The sequence below is a fragment of the Malus domestica genome, chromosome 03, assembly GCF_042453785.1.
Source record: "Malus domestica chromosome 03, GDT2T_hap1".
Taxonomy (NCBI): domain Eukaryota; kingdom Viridiplantae; phylum Streptophyta; class Magnoliopsida; order Rosales; family Rosaceae; genus Malus; species Malus domestica.
Genome location: NC_091663.1, coordinates 7415106 through 7438834, shown reverse-complemented (window position 1 = coordinate 7438834; position 23729 = coordinate 7415106). Strand labels below are relative to the sequence as shown.

At 39.1% G+C, this 23729-nt stretch overlaps 1 long non-coding RNA gene across 1 annotated transcript; it reads left to right on the top strand.

Moving 5' to 3' along the window:
* The first annotated feature begins 7687 nt into the window (after positions 1–7687).
* Positions 7688–19833, top strand: LOC139194182 (uncharacterized). Its single transcript, XR_011578951.1, has 2 exons — positions 7688–8196; positions 19553–19833. It is a non-coding gene; the product is annotated as an uncharacterized lncRNA (long non-coding RNA).
* The last annotated feature ends 3896 nt before the right edge of the window (positions 19834–23729 follow it).

The window sequence follows — 23729 nt, the reverse complement described above, 5'->3', positions numbered from 1 at the left end:
TCTTAGAATTTCTAGATAAGTTAGAAGACAAAAAATAGTTCGAAGCATTTTTAGGATTATTAAATTATGCAAGAAATTTTATCCCTGATTTAGGAAGAAAAATAGCAGTATTACATAATAAAACTAGCAAAACATGACAAAAATATTTTAATAGTGAAGAAATTAAATTAGTTCAAAATATAAAGGAATAAATTACTAAACTTAAGCCAATAACATTATCATTAGATGATAGTTATAAAATAGTTGAAACAGATGCTTCATCATTAGGATGGGCAGATATACTATACCAGAAAAACATAAAGAGTCATCAAAGTTTGACGAACAAGTTTGTAGATATTCATCAGGAAAATTTAGTGATGTACAATCAAGATTACCATCAACGAATTTAGAAATTTTAGGAATAATTAACTCACTTGAGGTATTTTCTTTATTTTTACATAATGAAGTATTTACTATTAGAACAGATTGTCAAAATCTAGTTTCTCATAATAACAAAATATATGCTAATAAACAGGCAGCCCGAAGATTGGTTAATTTTGTTGATTTAATTATAGGAAATGGTTTTAAACCAATTTTTTGAACATATAAAAGGTAATGACAATACATTAGCCGATATCTTATCAAGATTACTTTGTTGAACAGGAATGGAATATCGTGGACCATCATCCTCAAATGGCACAAGACCACAAGGCAGAAGAGCACCTTTCAATAGCATAATAATGCACCGTGAACCTCCACCATTCAATGGATTCCAAAATAGCATAAATAGATCAGCATCACCACCAATACTAACTTTCAACGTTAATGGCAATATTGTTGAAGAAATCAGAAATCCAACTCTGATCTATAGGTTAAGAGTACCAGGGCTTTCTGATAGACAGCATGTTCTCCTAGATAATTTTTGGAATATCCAAATCAAACAGCCAGCATAAGGTTAGGTCATGAAAAATTAATTAGAGCCTTATAACAAGAGTTTGATAGTTTTAATTTTAGTATCCAACAAAGCCAGCATCATATTCATTCTCTTGAGCACAACCTTCAAGTCATTTCTAGGGACCATGAGTTATTACTTAGTAAGTTTACCAAAATGAACCAAGAACTCCAATATCTTAGAATGCAGCAGAATGCAAGTGACACCCTAAAAAGAGAATTAAAAATAGGTTTGAAAACTGATCAGTATAAGAATAAAGAAAAATAGGTTATTGAACCCATAGAACAAGAGGCTAATGAGCCCATAGAAGAGATTAAGATTGAGCTCTTAAAAGAAGACATTGAAATGGAGCAGCATCAAAATTATGAGCAGCAGCAGCATTTGAGTGACAAAGAAAAACAATAAAGATATGAAAGCTTTCTTAGGAATATATCTTTAGACTTAATAATAGATGATATCCTATTAGAAGAAATTTCAAAAGCAAAATTAAGAATAATGCCATCAGATATGCAAATTGAGATCTTGAGCAAAACATCATAGTCCATGAAAGAGTTACAATTACAATGTGCTTTGTATCAGTCCATCTTTAATCCAAAACAGGGATGTATATTATTACAAAGATGTATCTACCATGTCTTTGTGATAGTATAGAAAGTTGTATTTGTAAACCGGAGGTTAGCATAGCTGTGGCTAGGATTAAAATGAAAGATTATAGACCATGTCATTTTAGTTATGAGCATCAGGAAAAACATAATGTGGTATAAGTTACCCCAGCCTTACTATTAGAGTTTGGCTATCTTGATAAAATATTTATCAATCATGTCTCCCAATTAGAATTATTTCCTAAAAAACTTATAAAAGTAGCAGAAGATTATCTAGAAAAATGGAAAGAAATTTGCATAAGTTTTATTAGTAATCCTCCAGATTGGTATGTACATATGCATAAGGAGAAAGCTAGGTATATAGCCATGATTAATGAAGAGTCCTTTAGACTATCACTTATCTCCTCACATAGGTGGACTCCTTCATACAAAAATATTCTAAAATTTCGAGGGATCCATATGCTAGCCTTAGATGAGTTTGAAGATTTTAGGTATGATATGGTATTAGTAGCAGAAGAAGAAGAAATGTATATTTACAGTAAGACAAGAATTAGTCATCAGCTATATTGGAAGCCTCAAAATTTCAAAGAAGAAACAACATAAATGTACTACAAGGTGAAAGAAGATAGAGAAAGAGATGCAGAGCTAGTAGAATGCGATGAACAGTACTGGAACAATTTAACAGAAGAAGAGCTACATAACATCGATAACATGATGGAAGCATGAAGAGCTAGCAGCAAATTGGCATAAGTTGAATAACATCATGTAAAGCAATGTATTTCCAGACAGAAATGTCAACATCATTGTGGACCCGCTTCAATAATAAAATAATGGCATAAGAGTAAATAAAGAAAAGAACTTGATCAATTATGGACTTTTCAGACAAAAATGTCATTTTGATTAAGAATGCATAGTGCTAGGCCCTTTTTGTTAAAACTCCAAAAAAAAAAAAACTCGTTGCCTAGATATAAACGAGCAAAAGCGTGAACAACAACTCTAATAGGATAATATCTACTAAAGAAAATATTTCAAGATATCCCTAGATACACTAGGATTTACACAATCATATTCATATTCTTAATATGACTGCAATACTCCCCCTTGAGTGTGTAAATACTCAAACAAAATTTTGTATCAGATCTTTATCAGTTGAGGTAGAAGTCGTCAGCACAACGGGCGAATGCGAGTCTCAAATTTAAAGAAAGTATGCATTGGTAGTAAAACTCACAAAACATCACTATGGTAAAACCTAAGGCAGGTAAAAACCCATAGACTAAGGAGAAAAGTGAGAGGTATGCATAATATCCAAAACAAACGTCATACAGGACGAAAGTAGTGAACTCAACGGAGTATGATCATCCTAGAATGGGTGCCTCATCAAAACCTTGTTAGGTAGCAAAAACCAGTGGGAAAAATGCTCCTAATTGTAGGATAAAGAGTACACTAAGATAAAGTGAGTATGCTTTTGGATACTCCTCCTGAGTTAGACATAACTTTCAAATAAGAGAACTCCAAACAATTCAACTCAGATAATTTACGCATACCGATTCCTTGGACGAGCTTCTGAAAAGTAGACTTGGGTAATGACTTGGTGAAGAGATCAGTCAGGTTGTCCTGGAACGGATTTGCTTGACTTTAACGTTCTGATGATGTTGTTGCTGGTGAGAGTAAAAGAACTTTGGTGCTCTGTACTTGGTGTTGTCTCCCTTGATGTATCCCTTATTTAACTGCTCGATACATGCTGCATTGTCTTCAAAGATCATCATAGGAAGGTCAATGACAGAAGTAAGACCACTAGTGCTTCGAATATGTTCCATGATTGTTCTCAACCAAAAGCACTCACATGAGGCTTCATGCAAGGCGAGCATCTCAGCATGGTTTGAAGAAGTCGAAACTAGTGTTTGCTTGGTAAACCTCCAAGATATAACGGTGTATCCAACGGTAAAGACATAACCCGTTTGAGAATGTGCCCTATATGGGTCAGACAGATATCCAACATCTGCGTAACCAACAAGGCATATATCAACCTGAGGACCGAGGGGGACGACGGTTCCTCTCTTTCTTTCAATGTAATCATCCTCAAAAAGCATTTTTTTGACTCGCATACGTGTTATCATAGTATTCAACATTTAATATAAAAATAATAGTGTAATTGTGTCATAAAAATCTTTTGTATTTAATAGGATGTCTGTATATTATGACATGCTGCAGCGGATCACATCATATTAGGATGTGCATTTTGAGAGATCCATTTCATGCGGTCTTTTAATCTTGTTTTTAGTAAGGGTGGGCACTTATAACCGAAAACTGAAACTGAAACACGAACCAAATCGAACCGCATCGAACGGTTTGGTTTTGTGGTTTTGGAACGGTTTTGGTTTTGAAACCGAACCGCAACATAGAAAACGGTTTGGTTTCGGTTTTGGCTTTTGAAAACCGCCCCGAAACCGAACCGCACCGTAAATATTAATAAACATTTAATTAAATGTCCATATTAAATTTCATATTTTAATTGGTTGTTTGTTAGAATCCATGCACTTAGTATGGACACAACCACACTAGAATATCATCATTCATCACTTTCTTTTGTTCATTAACTTGAAGGACGTTTGTTATTTTATACCATCACACACACACAAACATATATGTACAAGGGTGGACTAATCTTGTTATCAAGAGTCGAACAATGATCTAATGAAGTCTACTCATTTGAAGCATGATATCACATATTCTATTATGAAAGTTTCACTCATGTTTAATGAATTCAAAGTTATTCAACTTGTTTTATGTTATACCTTGTACGGGACACCATTTTGTTGCACAAACATATTTTAACATCACAACTGCATGCAACATGCTAATTGTTTACATAACAAATGTCTTTTTCCTATTGCTACTGGGAAATGCTTATTAATATGTTAAATTGCAAATTGTACATTTTTTCTTAAAAATCAAACCGAAACCGTTTGAAACCGCACCGAACTGAACCAAACGGTTTGGTTTCATTTCAGTTTTGGTTTCAAAACCGCACCGAACCGAACCGCGAAAAAATTTGGTTTTGGTTTTGGTTTCACTCAAAACTGTACCAAATCAAACCGTGCCCACCCCTAGTTTTTAGGATATGGCGATTCATAAAACTCTATTGACATGTGTCAACCTAGGAGATTGGATGGGACCATAATATCTTTTAGATGGAATGTTCAGTAATGGACGGTCATGCTCGGTCATAATCATTGAATTATAGTTTATTAGCCTCAAAGTTCAAAGTTCAAAGTTCAAAGTTCAAAAGATCAAAATGATGTGCTTCTTATTGACCTACCACATTATATTATCGTCAAGATTCGAGAGTATGAAAGGAGATGTTAATTTTTTTAACAATCCGTCGTCATGTATATGTGGGAGATCGACACTTATTGGTTGGTATATTCCCTATAAGATATTTTATAACATGTATTAATAGTTTTTGTAAATTCACTTAATCATACGTGTATTTGTGTGACAAATCGTTGTTTTATTTGAATTCAAGAATTAGTTATGCAAAATAAAAAAGTTATATAAAGTTTGTAATCGATTGCATGCATGCGAGCAATTGACGTAATCATTATAATTTTTTAAAGATTAATACAAAGATGGTTGACCTATGCCCGGGGCCCTCTTTGAGATTTCAAAGGCTTTGTGCGAACCCTTCTTATAAGACAATAGGAGCATCATCATGATTATCTTTCTCATCAAGGTCGTCATCAATTTCATCATTGCCCAAATCATCAGCTAATTTCTCATTGTCATCCTGTTGTTCCGTAATTCAATCATCCACTGAACTTTGTGGTTCGTTTTCTTTCAGAATGAACCTATCAATAGCTCATTTTTTAGACTGAGTCAATTGTTCAACTTTTCTTTTTCTTTGACGCTTCAAGAAGCCAAATGAATATTTTCTATTAGGTGCCATCTTTTATATCTCAAACAAGATTAGTAAAAAATTATTTTATATATTATTATATTCAATAAAAAATTATTTTTGGGGGGATCAGATTTATATATGTATTTTTTTATTTCACTAATTTTTTATATATTATTTTCATATAATATTATTTTATATATTATTATATTCAATATTTTTAGGGTCCCCCAAAATTTTGGAGCCCTGTGCAATGGAACCGGTCACACCCCTTAAAAGCCGGCTTTGCCTATGCCCTACAAAATATTTTATAACATGTAATTATTCGTAGTTTTTGTAAATTCACTTTATCATACGTGTATGTTTGTGTGACAAATCGTAGTTTTATTTGGACTCAAGAATTAGTTATGCAAAATAAAAGTATAAGTTCGTAATCGATTGTACGCAAGCGAGTAGCTGCCACCATACTAAATACGGATGGATAGCCTTTAACTTAAATGACAAATATAACAAGAAGAAACTCCAGTGATCGTTTATTTATTTATTTTAAGCATGATTTTGATGCTTCGGTCACAAATATTATTTCTCTTTACATAGTTTACATACTCTCTTTTCATTTTGGATTTGGAAATAATGTAATATATCAATCGAATTTGACTTTGTTTGCGGGGAGTTATATTTTCTCGTGGGCTTAGTCATCGGCATGTCGGATAGATAGGGATTGAAAGTCATTGCTGTTGATGCTGTCTGGTTTTTCTTTCATATTCAATGAATGAAGAATGACTTAATGCATTTATTGTTAAATTTCATGCACATTTTCCCTTGTGTATTTCTGATTCCTGCACGTGTAAGCAATGGCTGTATAACATGTATAACATACGAATTATTTGATATGATATTCCTTGAGCATATTTGAGTCGTAAATATCTTGTGACGCAATCTAATTAAATTTAGAAAAATATTGGTGGTGTACAGTTGATTTTTTTTCTTTAAATTGTTAAAAAAAAACAATTATCAACCATACTATTATGTGATTTACAAAATATAATCCTTGTAAGCGGTCTCTCTATTATCATCCTTAAATTTATATAGGAAGAGTTTCAAGTCGGTTTACATGCGTTTTGATTATTTCTAGGCAAACTCACGACTTTCCTAAAGTGGTATGTTATCCAACTCTTTTAAAAAAAACAAAGATAATGTTCCGTTTCAAAAAAAAAAAAAAACAAAGATAATGTTCAAAGTATAAAATTAGTCAATTTGGTCGTGCTATCTATGCATCTAATCTTGAGTGGTGCGACATGTGGTTATGATCCTATAAACAAACACTCTGTTTGGTGGTGACACGGAAGTAAAATGTTCTTTGATTATTAATTAGTTTAATGGATTCTTTTTAAGTTTTGGAAGAGTTTGTTGCATAATTTTCTTTTACAATGATTTGAGAGAGAAACTTATTGAAACGATGACATTGGTTGTGGTTGTAGTTTTTAGTTTTTTATTTTATTTTATTTATTTTATAATTTATTTTTTGGATTGAGGGATTTAAATTTAGGACATTGAACATTAAAGAGAAATAAATATTTTTTTAGTACATCGATATTTTTACATTAAGGGGAGGGAAGTTCAGCTAAGCCACACAATGAGCAGCCTAATTTGGTATCGAATTCGCAATCCACGAGATTTGAACTTAAGACCTCTCAATTTCAAATGAAGAGGAATACCATAAGACCGTAGTACTGAGTGGCTCTACATAACACTCATTGTTATGAAAAAGAGAAATATTATTAGATCAAAAGAGAAATTTAGGATATTTTAAACATATTTTAGTTTTTTTTTGGTATATAATATGTAATGCTTGATTTTAATAGCTCATCCCTAATTTTACGATTTTATTAATTTTAAAAGGAGTGAATTGACAAAATGTCTCTAGATGCGAGATTGTTGAACTTCGTTGACCAGCGTATAGTGAGACGTATGAAACATTCTTTTAGCGTATCTTTGTAGTACTCGACGACACGAACTCATAGACACAAGTAGAACCAAATTCGGAGTCTTAGTTACGCTTCATTTTAGAAGAAATAAATTTGAAATTTGCATTTTTCTACCTATTGCTATAATTAAGTGGTGGGACCCACGTTTAATTTTTATATGGGATTGGAAATCCAAACCGTGATTTCTCTGAATGTTGAAGACTTTTCCTGTTTTTATAATCATCATATTCATTTCTTTTGTTATTTTAACTATCACATCCATTTCCTTTGTTTTCTTTAATCTCCACTTTCCCCATATTTTCTATTCTCTTCTCTTTGTCAGGCATTATCCCTCACTCATCTTTGTCATTATCACTCTTTTGCCTCAACACTTTAATTCCCGCACTCTCTCTCTTTTCACTTTCTTTCTCTTTCTATATACACAGAGACCCGCCATCACCACTACACCTTTGGCGAGCTTCGCTGAACTACCACCTTAATGGCACTACCTGTCATCCTTTCCAAATTCAAGGGGATTAGATTCCCTCACATCTCCATTGGACTCCCTACCTCTCTCACTCACTATGTGCTCGCTGCACAGAAACGGCCATGGCGATCGCTGACGCCTTGTTTCAAGACCACCATCGTCCTTGTCTCCAACTATCACATCTCTCTCCCCTATCACCCTCCCTTTATCTCAATCTTCATTCTCCCTCACTTTCTCTGTGCTCAAGGCGTAAAGGCACCGAAATCATCGTTGACGCCATGTCCTCTGGCAACTCCTCATCGTTTCCGATGAATGTAAGTTTTGAAAACCACCCAAGTTTTTGTGGATCGTATTTTACTATACATTTCTAGTGTTTCTTAAGGATTTTGGTGACATTTGAATGCTGAGATGCATCGGGGAGTCTTCCCCAATTTTTTCGGTGGTGTATGTCGCGAGTTACAGGCCTTTTCAGGCCAACTCCGACCACAGCTGACTCGGGGAAAGGTATAATCCTAAACTACTCTCGTTTATCTTCATTTTGGTAGGAAGAGTGTGAAAAATGGTTGAGTTTTGAGCTCGTTTGAAGCTCTGGAATCGCTGCCCAGATTCCGGCGACCAGACCCATGATAGAGACCGGGTCGACCCGACTGGAGAAAAAAAGGAGAAGAAAGCCCAAACCTGGAACTAAGGGTGGAAAAAAATACCGAAAATTCCAAACTGAACCAAAAAAATCTCGAAATTGAACTGAAAAAATCCTAAACTGAAAATCTTGAAAATTTCAGTACCCAATCCCAAAATTTCGGTACGGGAATCAGTTTCACATTTTCATCCGCTCAGTAATCCCGAATCGAAAACAAAAATATTATTTAATTTTAAATATATATTTAGAATTGTAACAGCTGTCGGATATGGTTGAGATTTAATCTCAACTGTTGAATCCAAATAAAACCCTCACTTAGTCATTTTCTCTCCCAACCTTACCTTACCCTCTTCGCCGATTTCTCTCGATCTCTCTCCTTCTCCTTAGCCGTCTTTGAATTCGACCACACCCACATCACACAAGTGAGAGTGGCTTGCCTCTCTCTCGATTGACCTATCTGTTCGTGGCAGGAATTTCCGTCGAGGATGTTCCCTGGCCGACGAGCACACAGCTCCCCGAGAGGTTGGCGCCGGTTGATGCTTTCTGTCGGGCTTCTGCTTCACTGGTGGGCTTTATCGGGCAAAGCTTGTCGGGCAAAGCTGAAAGAGAAGGACATGGTTAACTTTGAAAGGTGCCTTCGTGGGGCCTTAGGTGTAGGCCTTGAGGCTCACAATCAAGATTAACTTTTAAGTGCTCAGGCGTGCCACTGCCATCTTCAGCATGACAGATGTAAAATGAATGTTGAGTTTTAGTTGTATATATATCCAAGAGACAGTGTTAGTTATGACAGGTGCCTTTGTGGGGCCTTAGGTGTAGGCCTTGAGGCTTCCAGTCAATAACTAACTCAGTACTCGAACATATAATGTCTGCTTCATTGATTGTATGAGTCTTATAACCATTATACTTCTGATTACCTGAGCCCGAAGAGCAGAATGAATCCAAATAGGTGCCTTTGTAGGGCCTTAGATATAGGCCTTGAGGCTTCCCATTAGAACTCCTTCTATACTCAAACGTTCTAGCCCGAGGAATATAATGAATCTAAATAGGTGCATTTGTAGGACCTTAGATATAGGCCTTGAGGCTTCCTATCAGAATTCATTCTATACTCAAACGTTCTATGGTAATCATAATATAATAGAAATAAAACTAAGGAATAGGTCGATTACTTGCGCCCCAAATAACTTCGGACTTCTTGTTATCAAAGCTTGTCGTGGATGGGTTAAGTCCACATAAGGTTCTTTTTATGCCTTGAGGCCAATGACTTTTAAGTGATCAAATCTTACATGCTCGATGGCTTAGAACTTAGATCTGGTTTGAACTGTGAAGACATATTCAAATCAGATTCAAGTACTGAGAGAGTCTTTTAATAGCCATCTTACTAGAAATAACTTGAATACAACTTGAAGTATACAACATATTGCTAGGTTAATGAATAAAAAGACAGAAACAAAGAGGGTCGGGCAAGGCTGATCGTCTTGCAACTTCCTATCTTTGTGGTTTATCAAGGGGGTTGAGAGTTTTAGAAGAGGGGTAGGGAGATGGTTTTACAGAAAGAAATCGATACTACAGCAAGAGTTGAACAGGGTAGCATAGCTATTACAAAGGCTTGAATGAGGGTTTATCCCGAAAGGGATGAAGGCTTGGGCTGACTACAGCTTCGTTTGAAAGCAAATCTGGCTTTTGAGCAGAGTTTGTGCTTGTATTTGTTTGTTTGTTTGAGTGTCTGTTTGTTTGAGTGTTTGTTTGTTTGAGTGTCCTCAACTCTGATTTCTTTTTCTTCTTTTATAGACACTTTGGCTTGGCTTCCTGTAGCAGCAATCTTGCCCGAATGCAGTTTGAAGGATAGTGACTCATCAACTATTTACTTGTACTGCCACTGTAAAGTACTTTTAGGCTGATTAGTTGGCTGGTCTATACCACTTGGTCTTTGGGTAGGTGAGTAAGTGGTGCAAATGACCTGCACCTAGTCGAGAAAATCCTTTTATGTCTTCTGGGCCTTGGGCTAGACTTCGGGCTTCTCTCATCTTTTTGGGCCAACTCTCTTTTTGTGGCTAAAGTTTACGTTTTAACCCAAACAATGCCACCTTCAATCAATATTCAGACTGGAATCCAGGCGCCAATATTGATTGAATATCCGCATGCTTGTATACCCGCTCTTGGAACTTTTGTTTTCTAGACAGGATGTCTACGATCCTGCGTCTCTTGCTCTTCTTCACGACCTTTGGGCTATCCTCTGAGGTTTCTATAAATTCAAGCTTGAAATTGCTTTTGTTCAGCCAACAAACCTCTTTCAGTCTTCGCTTTTATTAACCCTGAGTACTTCTGCCTTCTTAGTTTTCTTCCCAAAACTATGAAATGAATTCTTCAGGATTCAAGTGGGGTTTCCTAAAACTCCATTTTCGTGAGAAAAAGAGTTTCCATCAGACAACTACTATCCCCAACACCTTTGGTCAAACACACCGCTATCTCCAACACCCTTGGTCAAGGGTTTTCCTCATGAAGACTTGCCTTCCTGCTCGCCGTCATGATAAATCAGGCTTCACCATCATATATGGTGATGACTCTGCCTGATGATCTTCTACCAGGCTCATCCTGGCCGTACAACCTGATCACCTGATCGGATTCTATCCATGAAGACATCAGAAACACAGCTGAGACGTCATTGCAACCGGAAGGAATATAACGTAGCACATCAGAATTGAATCTGTTGTAAACTTCACCAATTTGTCGAAATGAAATAAACATTATCTTCACAGCTTTGTGTCATTCTGTCTTCTTTGAATAATTGATGAATATACACTGTACTTTAGCATCCCGAAACCTGCTTTACTTTGCATCCTCTTCAATATAACAATCTCTAACATCCCATAATGTAGGACAATACTTTTTCAAGAATTTAACATTAATGGGATGTTTCTGCCAATTTCCTTCGAGGTCCGCCAAGTAATATCCTCATTTGCCTAATACTCGACTAATCATGAAAGGACCTTCCCATGTCGGGCTCCATTTTCCAAAGCCCCTAAACTGAGCTCCTAGAGGAAGGACTGTCTTCCACACCAAATCTCCTTCCTTGAAAGACTTTGTCTTCACCTTTTTGTTATAAGCTCGGGCAATAGCTTTCTTCCCTTCTTGAATCTGGTTCAAGGCTTCAATTCGGGCTACATCTAAGTCTTCAATCCCTTGACACATGGCTTCGATATACTCTTCACTGTGTAACCCAAACTGATTTTGAATTCTGACAGAACTTACATTGATCTCCATGGGAAGCACTGCATCTTGCTCGAAAGTTAAAGCATAAGGAGTTGTCCCTGTTCCTGCCCTCTTGGAAGTTCTGTATGCCCACAAAGTATTCCCCAGCTTTTCATGCCACTTTTTCAGACTATCTATCACCATTCTTTTGATAATGTTTACCAAAATCTTGTTGCTGGATTCTGCCTGGCCATTTGACTGCGGGTAGTAAGGACTGGACTGGATCATCTTTATTTTGTATTTGCTTGCAAACTCTTCGACCTCTTTTGAAATAAAAGATGGCCCACGATCTGTTACTATGGTTTCGGGCACTCCAAATCTGTACAGAATCTTGGTCTCAATAAATTTTTTTACTGCAGCCGAAGTTATGGATTTCACGGCCGAGGCCTCTACCCATTTGGTAAAGTAATCCGTTGCTACAATGATAAAAGTGTGCCCCTTGCTAGAAGCTGGATAGATCTGCCCGATGAAGTCCATTGCCCATCCTCTGAAGGGCCAATGCTTGACCACTGGATTTAAAGGCACTGAGGGTACATGTTGGAGAGGACCATGCCTCTGACATTCTTCACAGCCTCGGGCATAAGACTTGCAATCTTTTTCCATATCAAGCCAGAAATAACCACATCTTCTCAGCAACCACCTCATCTTCGTTCCAGCCTGATGTGCTCCGCAAATTCCTTCATGTATTTCGGCCATTACTCTCATAAATTCCTTTTGGCCTAAGCATTTCAATAACAACCCGTCTGGAGTTTTCCTTAGCAGGTCATTCGCCCACAAAACATACTTAGTTGATTGCTGTCTATCCTTCTTGCTTGTGGGTGAAGAGGGATCCTTTAAATAATGAATGATGGGCGACCTCCAATCTTCTATCTCCGTTTCTAGCACCATTACATCCAGACTAAACCCTCTTTCCAGGATAGAAGGAAGGTTTCTTCTTTGAATCTCGACATCCAACCCATATTTTCTTTCATGTATTAGCATGCCTGAAGCTAATTGCGCCATCTCGTTGGCCGCTAGGTTGGATCCTCTGGGAACATGACTAACCGATATCTCAGAGTCCCAATAACTCAGCAATTGCGTGGCCGCCAAGTAATATCCGGCCATGGTGATATATGTGCACTTGAACTCCTCATTTAGCTGGTTTATGACTAACTCTGAATCGCTAAAGACCTCTACCTCCATTGCCCCTAGATCCATCAAGATTTCCAAACCAATTATTAAGGCCTCATACTCTGCCCGATTATTGGTATTCCCTTGGTAATCCAAGCAAAATGAGTAATAATGATATACCCCTTGAGGGTTGATAATTATAATCCCTGCTCCTGAAGCCTTCTGAGTGTGGGAACCATCAAAATATAGCTTCCAAGGAGTAATCCATAGACCAACCACTCTTTTTATCTCTTGCTGAACCCAATCATCTTTGCCCGAGACACCTTTGCTTGGCGGGATCCAAACCCTAGTAACTTCCAGGGTTCCTGGGATATTGATTATCTCATCTTGAGACTCTTGATGCTCCACCAAGAAATCAGCAATTGCTTGGCCTTTGACTGCCCTTTAGGGTACATACTGAAAGCTGAATTCTGATAATGCTAGAATCCACTTCCCAATCCTTCCTGTTAACATTGGCTTTGATAACATGTACTTTATCACATCTGTCTTGGCGATGATGTGCACGTGACAAAGTAACATGTAATGCCTCAGCTTATTGGCAGTAAAATACAGAGCTAAGCACAATCTCTCGACTGGGGAATATCTTGTTTCTACCTCGGTCAGAATTCTACTGAGGTAGTACACTGCCTGCTCTTTCCCGCCTTCATTATTTTGAGCTAGCAAACTTCCGATTGATTTATCTGAAGTGGAGATATATAGCTTTAAGGGTTTTCCTCTTTGAGGTGGTACCAACACTGGCGGAGAAGTCAAATAAGCTTTAATACTGTCGAAAGCCTTTTGGTGTGGTGGTCCCCATTCGAAATTCTCCTTATTCTTCAGTCTTAGCAAAGGAGTTAACGGCTGGATCTTGCCCGCTAGATTGGCAATGAATCTTCTCAAGAAATTAATTTTGCCTAGCAGCCTCTGGAGTTGCACCTTGTTGGTGGGTGAAAACGACTTCATTATTTCTTGCGATTTGTTTTTGTTCACTTTTACACCTCTTTGATGAACCAGGAATCCTAAGAAGTTGCCTGCTCTCACTCCAAACACGCACTTCTTTGGATTCATCTTCAATTTGTGGACCCTCATTCTTGTCAATGCCTGCCTGAGGTCTATCAGATGTTGCTCTTCTGTCTTGGATTTCACGACGATGTCATCAATATACACCTCCATATTATGGCCAATCAGATCATGAAAGATGGCATTCATTGCCCTTTGGTAGGTCGCACCAGCATTCTTGAGCCCCAATGGCATGACCAGATATTCATATGCCCCCACATGCCCAGGACACCTAAAAGCTGTTTTATGTATATCATTTGGAGCCATCTTTATCTGATTATACCCGGCATTTCCATCCATAAAAGATAAGACTTTATGTTTTGCTACTGCATCTATGGATAGATCTGCCATGGGCATGGGATACTCATCCTTCGGTGTAGCGCCATTAATATTTCTATAATCAACACAACATCATATTGCTTTTGTTATAGCCTTTAAAACAGGTACAATGTTGCCTAACCACTCCACATATTTGGTTGGCCTGATAAATCCGGCTTTTACTAGCCTCTCAATCTCTTCTTTGACTTTCTCTTCTATCTCCTTTGACATCATTCGCGGTGCTTGCTTAACAGGTTTATATCCATCCTTGATGGGCATTCTGTGTCCCACCAAGGCTGCATTTAATCCTGGCATCTCAGTATAATGCCAAACAAAACAATCTTTGAATTCTTGCAAAAGACAGATAATTTTTGCCCGATCATCAATCTCCAATAAACCACTAATTTGTATTGGTCTTGGATCTTCCTCTGTCCCTAGATCAATAATGTCCAGAGGATCTTGGACTTCTGGTGGTGGCTTATCAGGTTTTGCACACAAAAATTCAACTAGCTCCGGGCTCTCGGGCAGGTTGTCTGGCTCATCTAGATCGTATATGCACTCAGCCATTTGAATGGCCCTTTCCAATTCTTCTTGACAAGATTGCTCCTTGCTCTCATCCTGGCTGGTTGAAGCTCCTACCTGCCATTCCTGCTCTTCTCTGTCTAAGAGCTTATTTTCTTGTCTTATTCTTTTCCTATACACCAATAGTCTTTTAATCAGGGATCTGACTACCATTACCTGATCCTTCTTATTTTGTTCTATCATTGATGGTGTAGGGGTGTTAGGACGATACAAGGTCTATCCCACCGCTCTCTAGTAAGGAGCATTCCTTGTTCTAGAAGCTTTTGGGCCGTCACCTTGGTAGGGCGACCGTTCTCGTCTGCTCCTGAACATTTCAAAATTCCTCCGTTGGGGTTGTAGAAATTTGCTTCAGCAACATTGGCTGTGGGAAGAAATGGCCGTGATTCGGCCTCTACCATCTCCCAAAAGCCTGGTCCTTCTGCGCCTGCCTCATGATAAACAGCCACTTGTTGATGTAGAGTGGAGGGTATGACAAGACTTTGTTGGATCCAATCTCTTCCGAGTAAGGCTCCATAGGTGGAAGTGCAGTCCATCACAAAGAATGCCAACATGATCTGTTTAGACCCCAAATCCACTTCTAAAGGCAATATCCCATGAGTCTTGGTGATAGCGCCTGAGAAGCTAGAAACCGTGAGGTCTGTAGGAATAAGATCCTCTATGTCTTTCCCCAACTTTTTCATTTGCTTAGCCGGTAGTACATTAACAGCCGCTCCTCCATCAATTAAAATTCTTTTGAAAGACACTTCTTCCAAATAGGCTGTAACGTATATGGGCTTTAGGTGATTGGCAAGCGAAATGCTCGGGCGGCTGAACACCATCTTGTCCGTATAGATCCTTAAAGGACCAACCTTGGGTGCTTCAAATGATTCAGCTTTCCCCGATTCTCCCTCTTCAGCTACCTCCACGCTGACATGAGCCATCATTGGCTCAGTTGTCACATAGTCTCCTTCCATCGTGGCAGGCTGATCAGGTCTGGCACTAAACATGGCGGATAGCACGTATGCCATGTTGATATGAAAGTTGCTAGGCTCTGGCAGTTCTTCTTTCTTGCTCCTAATCTGGTCTATGAACTCATCTAACCAAGTCATCGCATCTGCTGGAAGCAGTGGTTTTGGTGCCCTCTTCTGCTGATTCACGCCTGAATACGGTGTTTGTTTTGGAACTTCCTTGAAAGGTTCTACTAATGATGGAGAAAATGGTTTTCTTTCAAGCGAAACAGTCCCAAAGCAAATGGGCTGCTCTGTCTTCCATCCGGGAGTTGGCACCATGATCATATCTTCTTGAGCTCTCATCAAGATCCTATATTTCCCAGGGTGTTGGCTTTGTGGCACATGGTTTCCCTCGCCTTCAGCCTTGCTGTTAGCATTTTCCACCTTCTTCTTACTCCTCCAGCGGAGCTGACCAATCCCCCAGATGACGTTTTCTCCAACTTTTGATTCTTGGATGCTTCCGACGTCGTAGGGGTTTTTAAGGAATTTATGTAGGCTATGTGTTGCCTTTGAACCCTTCTGACCATGGAGGCTCCCATTTGTTTAACGGGCTGTCCATTCTTCCGAACCACGTACCATTTTCGCCCGAGGCGGGCATGATTATCTTTTTTGACAGGGTTTGTTATCCTATCATTCCTCCTGACTTCTTTTCCCATATAGCCGTACTGAGAGTGCTCTACACCCCTTTCTTTCTGCTTCTTGGCATCTTTATCTTCTGCCTTCTCAGAAACTTCATGGTTGCAAAATATCTTTGATAAAGCCCTTGGTTGGGAATCGCCTCCTAATCGCTGAAAGACACTTCAGGAGGTATCCCTTCCTGCAGTCCGCCGAGCTTTCTCATGTGCCTCTCTTCTCTTTTCTTCTTCATTCCTTCTGATCAGTTCCTGATCTATGAGGGTTCCTGTAGGCGGTATTTCGAGCTCACACTCGCATTGGCACTTACTGCACATCACCATCCCTTTGATTATAGCAGCTCTTGGATATTCGGGCAAGTTGACCACCCCTTTTGTGGGTTTGTCAACCAATCTTCTTTCTTCTTCCTTTATGACCTTTTCTTTTCCCTTCTTAGCCCAGGCCATACTGATCATATTTATTGGGGCCTCTGAGAAGGAATCCGTAGGTTTATCCATCACTGCTTCCTCTAGCTGGTTGGTTTCAAGTCTATTATCTTTTTCCCCAGATAGAGGTAAAGATATAGGAATAGTTAGACTTATAACCAGGTTGGCTTCTCGTCTGAAACCTGCGGAGGCGTTCTCCAGTCTTTGTAGCATTTGCAACAAAGTAGTTTGCAAATCTTCTGATCGTTGTGACATATCTCTTTTGATCAAATGTATCCCACCAGGCGTGCCAAAACTATGTTTGTGGTAGGAATTTCCGTCGGGGATGTTCCCTGGCCGACGAGCACACAGCTCCCCAAGAGGTTGACGCCGGTTAATGCTTTCTGTCGGGCTTCTGCTTCACTGGTGGGCTTTATCGGGCAAAGCTTGTCGAGCAAAGCTGAAAGAGAAGGACATGGTTAACTTTGAAAGGTGCCTTCGTGGGGCCTTAGATGTAGGTCTTGAGGCTCACAATCAAAATTAACTTTTAAGCGCTCAGGCGTGCCACTGCCATCTTCAGCATGACATATGTAAAACGAATGTTGAGTTTTAGTTGTATATATATCCAAGAGACCGTGTTAGTTATGACAGGTGCCTTTGTGGGGTCTTAGGTGTAGGCCTTGAGGCTTCCAGTCAATAACTAACTCAGTACTCGAACATATAATATCCGTTTCATTGATTGTATGAGTCTTATAACCATTATACTTCTGATTACCTGAGCCCGAAGAGCAGAATGAATCCAAATAGGTGCCTTTGTAGGGCCTTAGATATAGGCCTTGAGGCTTCCCATCAGAACTCATTCTATACTCAAACGTTCTAGCCCGAGGAATAGAATGAATCCAAATAGGTGCCTTTGTAGGGCCTTAGATATAGGTCTTGAGGCTTCATATCAGAATTCATTCTATACTTAAACGTTCTATGGTAATCATAAATAATAGAAATAAAACTAAGGAATAGGTCGATTACTTGCGCCCCAAGTAACTTCGGACTTCTTGTTATCAAAGCTTGTCGTGGATGGGTTAAGTCCACATAAGGTTCTTTTTATGCCTTGAGGCCAAGGACTTTTAAGTGATCAAATCTTACATGCCTGAGGGTTTTGAACTTAGATCTGATTTGAACTGTGAAGACATATTCAAATCGGATTCAAGTACTGAGAGAGTCTTTTAATAGCCATCTTACTAGAAATAACTTGAATACAACTTGAAGTATACAACATATTGCTAGGTTAATGAATAAAAAGACAGAAACAAAGAGGGTCGGGCAAGGCTAATCGTCTTGCAACTTCCTATCTTTGTGGTTTATCAAAGGGGTTGAGAGCTTTAGAAGAGGGGTAGGGAGATGGTTTTACAGAAAGAAATCGATACTGCAACAATAGTTGAACAAGGTAGCAGAGTTATTACAAAGGCTTGAATGAGGGTTTATCCCGAAAGGGATGAAGGCTTGGGCTGACTACAGCTTCGTTTGAAAGCAAATCTGGCTTTTGAGCAGAATTTGTGCTTGTATTTGTTTGTTTGTTTAAGTGTCTGTTTGTTTGAGTGTTTGTTTGTTTGAGTGTCCTCAACTCTGATTTCTCTTTCTTTTTTTATAGACACTTTGGCTTGGCTTCCTGTAGCAGCAATCTTGCCCGAATGCAGTTTGAAGGATAGTGACTTATCAGCTATTTACTTGTACTACCATTATAAAGTACTTTTGGGCTGATTAGTTGGCTGGTCTATACCACTTGGTCTTTGGGTAGGTGAATAAGTGGTGCAAATGACCTGCACCTAGTCGAGAAAGGCCTCTTTTGTATTCTGGGCTTTGGGCTGGACTTCGGGTTTCTCTCCTCTTTTTGGGCCAAGTCCCTTTTTGTGGCTAAAGTTTAAGTTTTAACCCAAACACTATCACCTCTCTGATCTATCTCTCTCAACTTCTCATCCTTTACTGTAGAGCCTTCCTTCACCACATAGAGCCACGACCACCATTTTCTCTCTCTCTCTCTCTCTCACGATTCTCTCTCACACGATTCTCTCTATCAGACACTCAAAGTCTGAGAGTCTTCTTCTTCCAGTGCACCGTGCACCGATTCTCTCTATCAGACACTCAAAGTTTGTGAATTTTGTTCATGTTTTGGATTGGATGTTCATGATTCCAGCCCTAACTTAATTTCTATATTTATGTTTACCAGTAGGGTAGGGTTTACGATTTATTTATTTATTTTTTATTTAGGAGTGAGGCTATTACATATAATTCTAATTATACAATATTAAACTGCAAGACTTCCTTCTAGTGACCTACTTTGTAAGTACGAGAGTGAGGGTATTATGTACAAATTATAACTGGACTTTATAGTGAGTTTTGAATGAAAAGAATGCTGCTTGCTGTGGATAGGAACTCTTTCTCGAAAAAAAAAAGAATAAAAAGATAGAAAGGTGATAACAATATGATACTTTACTGGAATTTGGTTGACCCCAAAGTTTCAAGATGATCTGCATAGATTAATAATTAGCTTCTTTTATTTCTTTTGGGTGAGATAAACTATGTGTAGTTTGAAATTGGATTCACCAATTATTAGATATGGTTTCATACACCCTGATGTTCTGATGGGCAGTTGGAACTCAAATGTGCTGCTGCAACATCAATAGATTCACCACGGAAGCTCCACTCTATATTAGCTAGCCATTGCTGTTTAGAGATCCTAGGTTCACATAAACAGAACGTCTCCTTGTATTCTATTGCAACTTTAGTGTTTATCGCTGGAATGTTGAATTTAATTTTTTAAATAGTTTGATAGTAGAATATATTTGAAGAAATTGAGGATGGAATTTAGTAGAATATATTTGAAGAAATTGCGGATGGAATTTAGTAGAATATATTTGAAGAAATTGTAGATGGAATGTTGAATTTAAATAGTTTGATGGTAGAATATATTTGAAGAACAATTCATAATTTTATATTTCAATTTGGGGATCCCGATTTGTCCCAAAATCCTAAAAATATTTCGGGATTCCCGAAAATTTGGTTTGAGATTGGTCTTCAATTTCCCATCTCGAAACATTTTGGTTTGGGATTCGGGATACTAGTTTCGGTTTGGTATCCTATACTAAACCAGCCCTACTTGTAACTGGCCCAAGCCCACGACTCGTTTACCCTAACCCAGATCTGACTTGGGTCCATTTTTTATTTTGGAGGGAATATTCTGTTAACCTTCCCATTAACTTTAACAGAATATTCCATTTGAGAATGGAATATTCCGTTAAAATCAACTGTCGACCATTAGTTTACTTTTGTTGACTTTTTTGAAATTTTCTCGGAAACCCTCGTAAGCTAATTTCGACGTCCCGAGTCCATGATATCCATTTAGTGAAATTACTAGGTTTTGACGTAGTTTACTGCTGGGGCGTCCCGGTTGATTTTTTAAGGGTTGACCGTTGACTTTTATAAAAATCACTCGGGACCCCTCTTAACGTATTTTGACGCTCTGATTCCAAATACGCATTCCATTTTCTCAAATTTGATCGTTTAAGTTGAGTTTTACTAATGGGTCCCAATATTATGCTTAGGTGCGATTATTGTCAAAGACTTTGACTTTCTTAGCTTAAAAGGATGTGACATTGCAAGTACCTGTGAGTTGGTTTTTTCCTTTTTACATATATATATATATATATATGTGATTTTCCTAACAACTGCTTTTATATATTGTGGAGCAAAAAATAATAAAAAAAAATATGAAGACAACACGTGGATTTTTGGGTGAATAAGACAAAATTACCCTCGAGGCACAAGCAGCGAACAATCACGAATCAATCAAGGTCAAAAGTGATCAAAATAGGTATTTATTCAAAACCTATTTCATCAATCCCCACCAAATCCTCCCCACAAGGTAACCCTAAAATATTCATTCAAAATAGGATTAATTACCTAAATTAATTAATTTCCTAATTGATTGCAAGATATTATTTTGACATAATATCTTGCAATTACACCAAAAAACCACCATATGTGGCCGGTTCCCATCTCTCCAAAGAGGGCCAGCCACCCCCCAATAAATACCACCCCATTTCTCCAAAAACCTAATTCTAATTCTCTTGCAAAATTCTCTAAATTTCTCTAAACACTTTTCCCTCAAATTCTAACTTTGGCATTGGAGGTTCTTCGGCCAAATGCCCCTTATTCATCATGGGCGCGTGAGGCCATTGGCCTTGACCTAAGGTATTAATTTTTTTGAGGCGAAGCGTTCATTCACGGCTAGGCCCACAAGAAACATCCTCCACCTCACATTGGAGTAGGCAGCACGACGGACAGAGAGAAGCAGTCATTCAATCCAGCTCAAGTTCAATTGGCAGCCTACGAGAAATTCGCTCGCCTGTTAGGAACGTACCACATGTACCGCAGCTACGACATAGACGAGCTGAACACATGGAAGAGCAGTTAAGACCAGTAGGTCACAACCAGGAGCAGCCGAGAGCTCCGATAACCCAACAAAGGCAAATTTAGGAAAGGTATAGAGGCTTTTAAACGAGCAATTGCGCTATTTTTGACACAACAAGGTCATTGACGAGGCACTACGACAGGACATGACTAACATAAGTAGGTCACCCTTCACAGACATTGAGCAGGCAGAGCCTCCACGCAAGTTCAGCACGTCGCATTTCACATCATTTAAAGGGGATAGAGGCCCAGATAGACACCTAAAGCACTATCGAAGCGCAATGATCCTTTATCAAAACAATGACATTCTCATGTGCGAGATATTCACCACTACTCTACAAGGCAAGGCACAAGATTGGTTCAACACCCTCCCACCACAATTTATTCGGAGTTTCGACAAACTTTTTTTTGTTTTCACCAAAGAATATTCATCCTATTGCTCGATCAAGAAGAAGTCTGACCACTTGTTCAACATCAAGAAGAACCCAAAGGAATCGATTCACAACTATAAAGAAGTTCAAAGTAGAGAAGGCAAAGATAGTCGAATGCAACGACTTGATAGCTAGTGGAACCTTCCAAAAATGACTCTCAGCAAACCACCCACTGTTCCGAGAATTGATCATGAAAGAATATCTAACTCTGGCAGACTTTTTTGCTTTGGCAGATAAGCATGCACTTTGGGACGAGGCTCGCCGATGCACATTCAAGGCAAATCCGTGCGATCTTGAATATGAAGTCCCCCACTACTCTAAAAGAGATTCAAGGTCTGACTAGATGAGCAACCGCATCTGAAGTAACTATAAGTTCTACCCTCATGCGAGAAGAGCTGGGGGCCCAACTACTTGTATTCCACAGTTGAAAAACTCTCTTCAATGTGAAAACCAACTTCCAGAAATTCAAAGGCTAACTTTGGCGATCGTTGTTGCAACTCTGAAGCTCAAGTTATACCTTTAGACGCACGCAGTCATCCTTATGACGCACTATTCTGCCTAATCCAGACGCGCGACGATAAAGGCGCAGACACTGGCTGTACAAAGTTTTTTTTACGAATACAACAACTTAGCCCAAAAGGCACGCCAAGGGCAGATGAACACTAGAAAGACACTCGGAAGCAAGTTTTATCCTCGTTGCCCCAGAAGATTCTACATAAGAGCAATATGTACCAGTAGTTGAGCACTACCTCCTGCTCTTGCTCCGTAATTCAGCTTTAGAACGGCCCAATACTGGTAGTTGAGCATTTCCTGCTGTGTGTAAAATGGCCCTAGCTCACGGTTCCCTACTGAGCCTTCAAACCTAGCCTAAGCGACGCAACAGAGCTACCCAACGACGCTTCAGAAACAGCCAAGCATGCCCTAGCCACGCCTACTTCACCCGATGAAGATTTCTGGCATTTGCACCTCGTCGACACATCCAACTACAAGGGCTCGGGAGCAAGTGTGGCCCTTGTCACCCCAGACGGTTTGATGCTCGAGCAGGCAATCACTCTAGGCTTTAAAGCATCTAATAACGAAGTAGAGTATAAAGCCCTACTAGCAGGCCTCCGAATGGCAAAAGACTTGGCAAAGAAAAAGCTTGCAATTCATTCTGATTCCCAGCTAATCACCAGCTAGACTACTGGGGAGTACATGGAAAAACATCCAAGGATGGCTTAATACTTAGAGAAAATTTGCAAGCAACTTGAGGCATTTCAGACTTACACCCTCACTCAAAGTTCCGTTGGCAGACAACACCTACGCCGAAGCATTAGCTGGCCTAGGCTTTGCCCCTAACCACCAACTCAAATGCTCTATCTTGGTAAAGTATCTAGACAAGCCAAGCGTAGAGTTGGCAGCCGAAGTGTCACAGGTTAGTACAACTCCAAACTGGCAAAGTTCTATTATAAACTACCTGGTTAATGGCACACTCCCCAAGGAAAGGTTGTAGTCTAGAAAGCTCTAAATAAAGGCAGCACGCTACTACATGTGGAACAACATTTTACCCCGAAGATCTTACATTGGACCACATCTTTGTTGCCTAGCACTTCCTGACGACCTAAAGGTTCTAACCTCAATCCATGAAGATGTTTGTGGAAATCATTCCAGAGGCCCATCATTAGTGCATAGGGCTCTTAACATAGGTTACTACTAACTTACCATGCATCAAGATGCTAAGAAGTTAGTGCAAAAGTGCAACCGCTGCCAACGCTACAAGCTGGTACCAGCACTGCCTGCTAGCAAGCTACACCCACAAATGAGTCTCTGGCCGTTCATGCAGTGTGAATCAACTTGGTAGGGCCAATGTCGCCCGTTACTGGGGGCAGATGCATGATGATCGTGGCAACCGATTACTTCACCAAATGGGTAGAAGTAGAGCCCATG